The sequence below is a fragment of the Camelus ferus genome, chromosome 1, assembly GCF_009834535.1.
Source record: "Camelus ferus isolate YT-003-E chromosome 1, BCGSAC_Cfer_1.0, whole genome shotgun sequence".
NCBI classification, from domain to species: Eukaryota; Metazoa; Chordata; class Mammalia; order Artiodactyla; family Camelidae; genus Camelus; species Camelus ferus.
Genome location: NC_045696.1, coordinates 109113518 through 109125661, shown reverse-complemented (window position 1 = coordinate 109125661; position 12144 = coordinate 109113518).

Genomic DNA, 12144 nt, shown 5'->3' with positions numbered 1-12144 from the left:
GCTGAAACCCTATCTTTATGTAGGTCAGGGCTTCCTTTTTCCTTAAAAACTTCTTTTTTCCACTTTGAAAACAAACAAAAAAAACCACCCTCCTATTTCCAGAAATTCCTTGCAATCCTTTATTTCCTGCTGGCTTCTTCAAGGGGGCATTTTTTGCTAATGAAGTTTCAAGATGATTTCTTAAAACTGTTATAAAGTTACGTAACTTTGCTGATTTAAAACTATTTTCTTTGCTAAATTCTTAACTGTTGAGTCTCTCTTTTCAGAACAGAGGCTCCTTAACTGTTGGTGGTCATAAAGGTGAAAACAGAGGACTTTACACCATACTGATCTCGAATTTGTGAAGCTGCAAAGAATTCCAATCCATTTAGCATCTTCCCCCCCTTTTCTGATCCCAGAGTTAATGATCCTCTGCTTTGTAACAGAGGATCCTGTTTTAACCCTGCAAATGCATGTCATTTCACCCAAATTCATTTTTGAGCTCCAAGGGCTGGTTTCTGAGCTCCTGGGACATGTCTTCAAGAAGAGAACCTTGCACCAGGAGCCCGGGGTCCCAGCCCCTGACTCTGCCTTGGTTTCTCCAAAGCACAGAGCCTGCTGTGGGTGTCTCTCTGGTTCCTTCAGTCCCAGGCCCTGCTTCTGTCCGGGTATTCTGCCAGGCATTCTATTTCTAAAGGCCTTAGAGAAGAAAATTCTAGGATCCATGTTTCTTTAATGTTTCTGTCTATTAACTCCGTAAAAATTTCTTCCTTCCATCACATAGGTCTTTTCAAACCCGTCAAGGCCCACTTCTTCAGCCACAGGGAGAGCTGGCGTTTGCATGCTGATTCACATAGAAGAGTTTACTTTTCTTCGTAAATGTGGACTACCGTAATTATTTATTTGTTCCAGAATAAAAATTACAGGTACCGTGGCCTGGGTAAGGTGGGGACCTGGCCACGGGCAGCTGTGAGGCTGAACTGAGAGGATGCCTGCCGAGGGGCGCTGCCCTCACTCGGCGTCTGTGATTTTGCGGCAGCCCGTCTCCTGCTGGGGCAAGGACTGGGAACCGGCTGTGCACCGACACCCCTCGGGAGCAGCTTCAGACCTTGTGGAATCCTCCGTGGAACGCACAGGGCTATAAATAATGAAAAGAATCAAGTGAAAATAGAGACTCAGAGCGAGTCTGGCTCCCTGTGATTCCGGTGGGGCGCTGGACAGGGAGCATTTATTCCGACTCCCTCCTTTGCCCTCCCTCCTCCATCCGCGGGTTAAAAACAACCAAAAAAAAAAAAAAAAAAAAAAAAAAAAAAAAAAAAACTTCCCTGAACTTTCCCATTCCTCCGCGGCCTGGCTGCGAATGCTGAAATTCCAACCCCTGTTTGTTGTCACCCGCGGGCCCGTTTCCATGGTTACCCAGATTCCAGGCGCTGGCCCAAGGCCCACCGCAACCCATCCCTCAAAGTCTCCTTGGCAGGGAAGACACATTCCTCCTCTCTGCGGAGCGCCAGAGCGGAGAAAGGCCCTCTCCTCCTCCCCGCAGCCCTGCGCGCCGCGCCCCCAACCCCACGCCCCGCGTCCGGTATGATGTGCGTGTTCTAGGTGGCTCTGTTCGGCCTCAGTTTGGGGGGTAAGCACCGTATACCAATTTCCTCCATTTCCCTCTTCCTTGTTGAAGCTTAGGAATTACTTCTTCAGTCAAACATTACACCCTTGGCAAACACTCCAGATGGTTCTCATTAAAATTCCAGTTCCTTTTTTTTTTTTTTTTTTGGCAATTCCTTTTTTTCCCATTCTCCTCACATTGCTATCTCGAAAATAAACACCAGGTGGAGGACTGAAGGAAGGGTCCTGTGGTCATGAAGGAGCCCCCCCCACCCCGAACCCTCTTCTTGCCAGTGACCAGCTCTGCCCTTCATGGGGCTACCATAAATAGGCACCTGGGGTGAGGCATATTTGATGTTAAAGGTGCCCTTGGCCATGGGCTCTCTGCCTCTGCAGGAGACCTTGCCAGGTGCCTGCTCCCCAGTAAGCCCAGGACCAGACTGTGCCTGCAGAGTGACTGGGGAGGGGGCAGCTGATCACCCCAGATAGTGTGCACCGAGGCCTCTCCAGGCTACTCAAGACACTGGCCACAAGAGTGAGACACACTGGCTCTAAGAAGCCAGAGGGAAGGATTGCCAATGCTTTTTGGCTATAATTGCAGCTGAGCAAGCCACAGGCTTTGCTCCCACATCTGGAAAAATCTGCTTGCGCAGGAAAAGTGTGTGTGTGTCCAAGGATGTGTATTTGATGTGTTTTTATTTCCAACTTTATATTATGAAAAAAATTTGAAAAATACAGAAACGTTGAAAGATTAGTATGATGAATACCCATAGCCTTCCACCTAGATTCAACAACTGTTACATTTCGTCGTATTTGCTTTCTCTCTTTCTTTCTCTCTCTTTCTGGATGGATGGATAGATGATAGATCAATCCATCAATCTTTATGTGAAATATCTGGGCATCTGAAAGTTTGAATCTTGCTGCTGTAGTGTTTTCTAACCTTTTAATTTAGGTATTACAAATTTTATGAGTACATTCTTATTGTAAAATATTCAAACACTCAAATAAGACAGAAGATTAGAGTAGAAATGAAAGCCCTGGACTGGTCCCTACTCAGCCCATCCCCCTCACCCTGCAGGGAAGCTTGGTTTGCGTCCTTCCTGACTTTCGTCTGATTTTTTGCAGACTTAAGTATGTTTACATAGGAACATATACTTTTGTTATATGCATTTTTAAACGTAAATGGGATCATACTATACACGCTTTTTTTGCAATTTGTTCTTCACTTGCAAAGCTGCCTGAGATCTTTCCATATTAGTACTTGGAGCTCTGCCTCCTTCTTTACTGTGGAGTATTTCAAAGAATGGTCATACAGTAATTTCCGTAACTTTTCCCTTTTGATGGACATTTCAGATACTTATTATTATTTTTCCATTACTCACAATGAGGCAATTAATATACATGGGAGATGTTTTAGTGGTATGTAGTATTTTTTATATTAGTATTTCTCTTTGACAGATGTGTAGAGGTCAAAGGCTGGGTTGGATGTGACGCCTATTTCACATTTGGATAAATACTATCAAACTGCTTTTCAAAATGGCTGCTCCAATGTACACATCCCCCCAGAGATGCCCACTTGCCCTCACCCTCACCAACATTGAATTTTATCAATCAATCTTTTTTTTTTAACATCTTTTATTGAGTAATAGTCATTTTACAATGTTGTGTCAAATTCCAGTGTAGAGCACAATTTTTCAGTTATACATGAACATACATTCATTGTCACATTTCTTTTTCGCTGTGAGCTACCACAAGATCTTGTATATGTTTCCCTGTGCTATACAGTATAATCTTGTTTATCTATTCTGCATTTTGAAATCCCGGTCTGTCCCTTTCCACCCCTCAGTCTTCAATCTTTATAAATGTTTGCATTCTGATGAATGAGAAATGATGTCATTGTTGGTTTAATTTGCATTTCTTTGATTATTTGTAATGTTGATCATTGTACCAGAGTTCAGCTACAGATGATGGAAACCACTCTAGTTAGTTTATGTAGAAAGATCGGTAGAAAGTGGGTAGGGGAACTACGTGAATAAATAAGGGATTAGTTGCTTACAATTTTATCAGATTAGGTGGGAGAACAGGTTCTAGGTTGGGCTTCTTGGACTGACTCCCAGAACTCTAGCTCAGAACGGACCCAGCAAAGGAGTCTCCCCTTCTGCCATGACCAGGAAACTGGAGGTTGGGGAAGCTGTGCCCCAAGTGCTGACTCGATAATCTGGAAACCAGGAAACCTCAGCCACACCTGGTCTCCAGGCCCACACTGCGTCAGCTGCATAATGAATGCCCCAGACCCTGTCTACAGCAGCCGTGAAGCTAGAAACTGCATCTAGACAGTGAGATCTCTGCTATGTTGATGAAGGGAAAAAAACAAACCAAGCCAAACATGAAAAATAAGGACCGCGCCCCCCCACCCCCAACTCTACATGCCAGCAGAGACAGTAGATCTCTTGAGGGTACATCTGCCCAGGGGAAGCCAGGTCACATGTGAAGCTCAACTCTAAGAAAGCCTGGAAATTATACACGTAGCTTTTCAGTCTCTAGTATGTGTCAATCCAAGCTACAAAGTGGTAGGCATGGAGCTGCGTGAATCAATCTGAAAAATCTGCCATGATGTTTCTTATCTTTTTGTCCTGTTAACTTGTCTGATTACACATATTGCCTATTTTTCTCTTTGGGTTACTTTTTCTTATTAACTTATAGAAGCTTTCCGGGTTATCTGGAAAATAATCTTTGTTATATATATTATGACCAACTTCTATTCTTTAAGCATTATGTCCTTCATCATGTAGAAATCTTGAATTTATCTATTTTTATGCTTTCTGGTTCCTAAGTGTTGTAGCTTTCAGAAGGCCTCTCCTATCTCAAGGTTTCTGAAGTATTTAACTACATTTTCTCCTAACATCTTTAAAAAATTTTTATGTCTAATTCTTTAAACCATCTCAAATATGTAGTGTGAGGTAGGGATCTAATTTCCCAAATGGAAAACCAATTGTCCCAGCATAATTTGTTGAATGAATTTACTTTATTATACTTTAAAGTTGCAGAAGTTTTAAAAATATAGAATGACTGCTTAGCTTTTTCTGATGCAGAACCAGGGTAAAGCTTACAAAAAATTAACTTGTTATCACTTCACATTTTCATTCTCTTTAAAATAGGGGTTTGGCATTTCCTAAAGCAGAGATAGGACAAGGTTATTTCCCTTAATCAAAGCCCTTGATTGGATCCCCTTTTCTTGAAGACCTAGGTTTAATCTCTGTTGACTAGCCCTTTGTCTGCTCAACATCCACCATGGGCCTTTCTAATCTTTCTTCCTTTCTCCATTGCCTAGAAGGGAGGTCAAAATATTTGACTTGGCTGACAAAAGCAGAAAACATGTGCATATATCTATGTCAGCACTTTCTTTATGACATTGTAATAATCTGTTTATGATGCTTCTCTCACCTACTGGTGTTTCTGAGTGTAGTCACCATCAATCTTTTAGATAGAACAATTCTTTTTTATTGAAGTATAGTCAGTTTACAATGTGTCAATTTCTGGTGTACAGCATAATGTTTCAGTCATACATGTACATACATATATTCCTTTTCATGTTCTTTTTCCTTATAGGTTACAACAAGATATTGAATATAATTCCCTGTGCTATGCAGTATAAACTTGTTTATCTATCTCATATGTAGTCATTAGTATCTGCAGATCTCAAACTCCCAGTTTATCCCTTCCCACCCCTTGCCCTCCCCCACCCCTTCCCTGGTAACCACAAGTTTGTTTTCTAGTAAATATGCTTGCATTTGTTGTTGTTGTTAATGGAGATACTAGGGATTGAACCCAGGACCTAGTGTGTGCTAAGCAGGCACTCTACCACTGAGCTGTAGCCCCCACAGGACAATTCTCTACTGCAGTATATAACAGCTCTGGCTGTTCACATACCACTAAATGCAGCAGTAATCTCTGACACCTCCTCTCCCCCTAATCCCAGTCACTGTAACAACTCAAATTTCCCACGTTTCCAAACTAAGAGCAGCTCTGCGTCTTAGGTGGAAGGCAGTGAGAGAGGGAAGGAAAAACTGGGATTGAATCAGAAATGACAGGATATCATTACTAAGGGAACTTCTCAGCTCCCCTTCTAATATCTAGATGGCCACATCTAGCCAGTCTTTCAAAGGCTATCTTTACTACAAAGCTTTTCTAAATTCCCTCATCTCTAGATTTCTTCCTCTTGTGATTACTCTCTTCCATGGCATTATCTTTATATCTCCATCCATCCATGCATCTGTGCATCCATCCATCCATCCATGCCTCCATCCATCTATCCCTGTATCCATCAATCCAGTAAGTATTTAGAGCACTTACAGTGCGCCAGGCACACTGACTACTTTCTTCTTAGCTTCTGATTCTTTGCATGAGTGTCTTATCTGATCTAACATGTTGTAATCTCAGGTAAAATCCCACATCTAATCTACTTTTGCATCTCCCATAGTGCTTTACACAAAGCTAGTGCTCTGCTGAATGTCAGTAGGATGAAAGTTATTGATGCTGACCCAAGGTTGAAGGTACATTCCCTATCTTTATTCAAAGGCCCTGGGAATTTTTTTTAAATCAATGCCATTCTGAGTTTCACAATATCTGCATTATTATTTTAATTACCCATAACCCCAACACGATCATTTTCCAGAAGGAGATAGAGTAAGGTGTGACCATTTCCTTCATGGATAGTCTAATCTTGTCACAAGAGGCAATGACTGCCAATCATTTTTTGTCTTTCCTTCTAGAGTTACAAAAACATGTTTATGTACATTTGCTTACAGATATGCCTACATATATGTTTATAATGTTGAAATTAGCACATGTTAAGAGCTATATGAAATAGGAATTTAAGAATAAGCTGTGAATTTATGAAGTAAATTATGATGTCTAACTTAAGTGTATATAGTTCTTTATAACTACAAAACAGTCCAGAATTCATTGTACTCATTTTACTCCCCAACTCTGTACTGTAGGCTCAGAGAGGTTGACAGGCAGGCTCCTGGTCACACAGCTGGTAAATGATAGCGCTAGAACTTGAACCCAGATGTTCTGCCTTCTAATGTGCTGCTGTTTCTACTATGTAACATAACCCCTGAGGATTATTTAGGAATGGTTATTTACATAATAAAAGTATTCTTTGACTTGACTTCAGAGTATCTGTGTAGAATTTTTGGGAAATGCTTATTTTATTTTATTGAAAACAAACAGTAGCTAATATTCACCAAGTGCTTACCATGTGCCAGAAACTGTTATCAGCACTTTACTTGCATGGTCTCATTTGATCCTCCAATGAGCCTGTCATGTGAGCAGTATTGTCAGCTGTTTCCAACATAGAAATTGAGGTTCAGGAAGGTAAGTAACTTGTCTGGGATGGACAGCTATTGGGCTATGCTGGGTTTTTCTTTTTTTTTTTCCTCTCTATGCTGGGTTTTGAGCCTAGGTCTTTCTGCCTCCCAAGCCTGTATTTTAGCCACTATACTTTGCAGCAGCCTATATACGTTTTACTTACATGTAATTTCACATAAGTAACTATTATGTAAAATAAAACAAGACACAAGGGGAAGGTATATCTCAGTGGTAGAGTGCTTGCTTAGCATACATGAGGCCCTGGGTTCGATGCCCAGTACCTCCATTAAGAATAACTAAATAAAAAGTTTTAAAAAGAAAGTAAATAAATAAACCTAATTACCTACTCCCATATCCCCCCCCCAAAAAGTAAAAATTTAATAAATAAAGATGCAAACATGATGCGTGTTCTACTTTACAGGAATTTGCAATGTGAAAGAAGAAAGAGAAATCTAATGTAGAAAGACAAATATTTAAGTAAATGCTTGAATAAGAGAAAGGGAGAAAAAACAGCAAGAAAGAGAAATAGGAACGTAGACAGAGAAAGACTGATTCCTTGATTGTTTAAAAGAAAAAAGAAACTGGGTAAGTTTCTCAGGTAGTTCTCAGTGGGAGGAGATGGGGCCAGAGCCACAGCACTTCCACTTCGGTCATGAGGCCAGTCCATCTGGGACCCTCCAGCCCGGCCCGGGGCTCATTGCTCTTGTACTCCTGGGCTAGGAACTTGGACTTGTGAGCACTGAATCTCCCAGAGGGCAGCCCTGGGTGAGCAGCAGCTGTGAGAGGAGAGGAAGGAGTATCTTCCAACATCCACAGAGCCCTGAGAGTTGAAAGTTTGAGAGCTAGGAGGAGAGCGGCCGGGAACACAAAACCCAAGAAGATGGGGCTGGAGAGAAGGGCCTCACCAGGCAGGCCCATTCCCATCTGTCCAGGCTGAGCTGGGGGAGGCTGCGTGGGGTGTGACTGGATGACGGATAGAAGGGCATATCCACTGGCAAAGAGGCAGGGATGCTCGCTCTTCCTCAAGATGTCCTGCCCAGTTATACGCATGCTCTTAGAGTGAGCACTGATCTGTGAGCATGGCGGTGGGGGCGGGGGAAGTGCTCGAGACTAACAGGACAGGTGGGGAGGCAGCATGGGCAGAGATGCCAGGAGAGCCGAGGCAAGACTGTGGCACGGGCGGAGGAAAACCCCTTTTGCCCTTGGGTTGTGGCAGCATGGTAGAGGGGAGCTGAGTCACTAGGGGAGGCGTGGGATAACTGGGATGGGTTTACACATCAACCTCCCTCACTTCCTTTCCAGTCATTTGGCTGTTTTCAAATTCTCCACCCTTTGCCATCTCCTCGCCTCCCCCATCAAATCCAGTCTGTGTGCATTGCATGCAGATGCGTCTTTGGGTATATTCGCACACAGTTGGCTCTAGGAAAGGGTAATACTAGCCAAAAACAGAGGAAATTGTGACTCTCTGACTATTTTGACCTATAAAAACAGCTTTTTCATAGGACTCAACACAGAACGGTAAACTAAACAAAAACCTGGGTAGAACCTGTCATGAACGAACACGTGGGCCATGCTTCCCAGCTCTGTAGCTGTGCTTCTCTTATCTTTACTCCAGTCGAAGCTTGATTCTGAGCCACCTGCACTGCTGTTCCCAGCATGGCAGAATGCAGATCCATGTAGTAGTTGGCCAAGCTCCAGGTGAAGTGTAGGCCAGGGCCTGCCTAGGACTGGACGACCCCTCTCTTCAAGTTCTCTGAGCCATCCACAGAATCTCTTGCTGCACTTTCAGTGTGTCTACGTACCCCTTACTCCAAGGGCAGCTCTGCTAACCTTTGGGTGGCTGGGATGACGGAGGAGCTCAGGAAACCATTTAGGCAATTACACTGCATGATTTTGGGAGGAACCAGAATACCGTTCAGGCTGCCTGAATTTTCGTCTGTCCCATCTTTCTTCTTGCTTTTCTTGGACCTGCCTGCTTTTCTGTCACCCCAAAGGCTGATGCTCACAGTATCTTGAGTTCTCACTCCCAAGGTGAGGGCTACTTGCTGGGTCAAGTTAGTTACCGTCCAACATGGAACCCTACAGCCAAGGACCAGCTAACTAATTTATGAGCCCCAGTATGAAATGAAAACAGGAGCTGCTTGTTCAAATGTGATTAAGAGTTTCAAGACAGCCGCAGCAGAGCCTGCTGTGTGCGGGGCCTATGAGATTGCACAGGCTGTGTGCCCGTGAAGCCAGTCCTGGCTGGCTCAGGTGCAGAGGCTGAGGCCATCATCTGGGGCCAGGAAGGCCACAGTGTGATGTCCCCTCAAGAGACCACCCAGCTGCCTTTCTCTGCCAGTCCCCAACCTCCGCACTACTTTCCAGAGGAGCCCACGGATGGGGTACAGCGTGGCAAGGAAATGGGACTGAATTTGGCTGCGTAAAGCAGGGCCAGATCAGGAAAGGAAGCTTTGGAAAATGGTCTTTCAAGAGTCAATCCAGGATGCTGCCTAAATTCTCCAAAGAAATTAACACAAAGAGCTGGGAAATAGCACAGTAGGGTCCCCAGGCCCTACTATGAGGTGGGGTCACAGGTGGGCAAAAATCCTGATTCTGACTATCTTTCTGTAACCAAAGTTCTGAACAGCCCTTTCCTTCCATGTGCCCTCTTGGCGCCCCACAAAGCAGGGGTGAGGCGCCCACTAGGTGAGCTGCCCAGTCCAAGCGTGACCGGCCAGAATTCCAGGGATTCACGCAAACCCAGACCCAGCACACGGACTCCAGATATGCAGAACCAGTCCCAAGCAAAACACCACATTTATTCAGGACCTTCAGTTGGAGTTTTCTTCAAGTTCTGCCAGCAATTCAGACTTTCTTAAAGGAACCCAGCGTCCCCTGCTGGGTACTAAGTAACATTGACATCGAGCTGTGAAAGCATCAAAAATCTGAAAACACACCTTGGGGATTTAACTTTGTATACAGGCCAGTGAAAATATGACTCATGGTGGTAAAATTGTGAGTTATATGATTTATATATGGGTTTGGTTATAGGTTATAGGTTTATATATGGGTTTTGTTTTTAATGCTTCAAGATTCCTAGGTTCCTAACAAAAAGTTTTTCAGTTCTTTATCTCAATTATAAAAGGAGGTAAATAATTGGAAGTTCTAAGTAATCCAATAGGATTGTCTTCCTACTATAGCATGGAGTGGTCCCAGAAGGTTTTTTCAGGGGATGTCACATGGTCCAGGAGGAGGACATGGGTTTTAGGATCAGACAGCCTAGGTTGGAATCCATTTACTATCTGAGTGACTTTAACTTGGAACAAGTTATTCAATTTTAAGTCGCCATCTCCTGCTCAATAAGGACAATAACACTCACCTTAAAAAGTGGACTCAAGAGCTGGACATCCCCTCCTTTTGACTTTTGGGCTAAAGCCCAAAGAGGCGTGCAGTTAACTGTGTCATTGTTACTGTATTATTAAGAAGAGGGTTTAGGTTGTGCTTCAAAGGATAGGCAGCTCCTGGACCAGATTCTATTTCTAGAGGACAGAGGCTGCATCTGGAGCACCCGTCTGGCTCAGAGAATTCGCTCTTTGGTCACAGGGCAGTGCTCACACTGAGCACCTGAGTCTCTTTTGAAACACAACCGCCACCATCCGGGGTCCTGGCTTCATGACATTCACCTCTCACCATGCATGTCTGGGCAATTACCTGTGAGATACCCCAAGTCCCTCTACTTCCACCTCCATCTTGCTGGTTCAGGCCATCACCATTCCTCACTTAAGCTAAGGCAATGCTCTTCTGTCTTTCCACTTCTATTCTTACCTGCTCAAACCCGGAGTGACTTTCATTAAAAAAAAGATATGATCAGGCGGCTCCCCCCGCCCCCCTCCTGCCTACCCACCCACCTTACTTGTGATGCTAGTCCCACCTCTGGGCTTTATGCAATTTGCTCTCTGCCATCAATCCTCACCCCCCAAGTCACTCCCCGGCTACACTTACGCATCCATCGGGGGTTGGCTCCCAGACAACCAGAAGGGTACAAGTAATATCGCGCTTTTTTATTTTCTTCAGAGCAAATTAAATCTTTCTGGCTCCATTCTGCTGTGCTACAGCAGAAATTAAATCTGTGGTCGCTGGGGTGTCCTTTCCTCTTTCAGGGTCTCACAAGCATTTAGGATGCTCATAAATGAGCTGGAAAATGGGCGAGGACCTCTACTCTTCAGTCCATCTGCCTCCCAGCTGCCATCTTCACCACCAACTCTGAGGGGTCCTTGAAGGAGGAGGTCCTAGTGCTTGGGGGTCTTTAGGCTGGGAGACTCAGGTTGACTTCAGGTTTCATTTAAGAACACCCCAAAACCACATTCCTTTGAAGTTCACCATCTCACTGGGACCACCAGCGACTAGGGTGCAGACTTCCACCACTCCTAAGAGGTTCCTCCTGTCCCTCCCTCCCCTGCTCCCTGAACAAGGGGTACGGTTGTTTTGAACATCTGCTCTCTGCAGTGAACAGGAAGCACTAAGAACCCGGCTACTTCCTTGGAGAATGGGAACCATCCAGAAAAAAAATATTTGAAATTATGCGCTCTGAAAGCTATTTATCACAAGGTATAAAAGCTGTGATTATCCAATCTAAATCAGGTCCCTGAGTCATGCTCTCTCTACCCTGCAGTAGTCACCGTTGGGCCCAGACCCCCTTTGTCCGGTCTGCCTGTGCACCCGTTCCCTGGCTGTGTGGCTGCCTAGAGTTCACCTCGCTCTGTCCTCTGGAGAGCCCTGTCCCCCGGCAATACCAGGTTATGCCCTCCCTGGGGGATGGCGGGAAGGCAGAGCCAATGACTGATCGCCACACCCTGAGCATCTTGCCTCAAAGTGGGAAGTTTCTTGATGACATCACGCTCTGTAGCTCCCGGATAATCAGGCAGAGGCCAGACTTCAGCTGAAGCTAGATCCTTGTTCAATGTCTTCCCCTGCCCTATTCTGCTTCCCTCCAGGTTTCTCCTGAGAGCACAGTCTCAGTAAGTTCCTTGCACAAGAAACTGTCTCAGGCTTTGCTTTTAGGAACCTAAGTGACGTCTTTTATTTTTCCTTCCTCGCATGTGTTACAATTTGAATTGACAGATTTGTATACCTATTGGTTTAATGCTTGTTTCCCTAAATGAAGGCAGAAGCCGCGCTTGTGGTCCACAGCTGTATTCCCAGCAC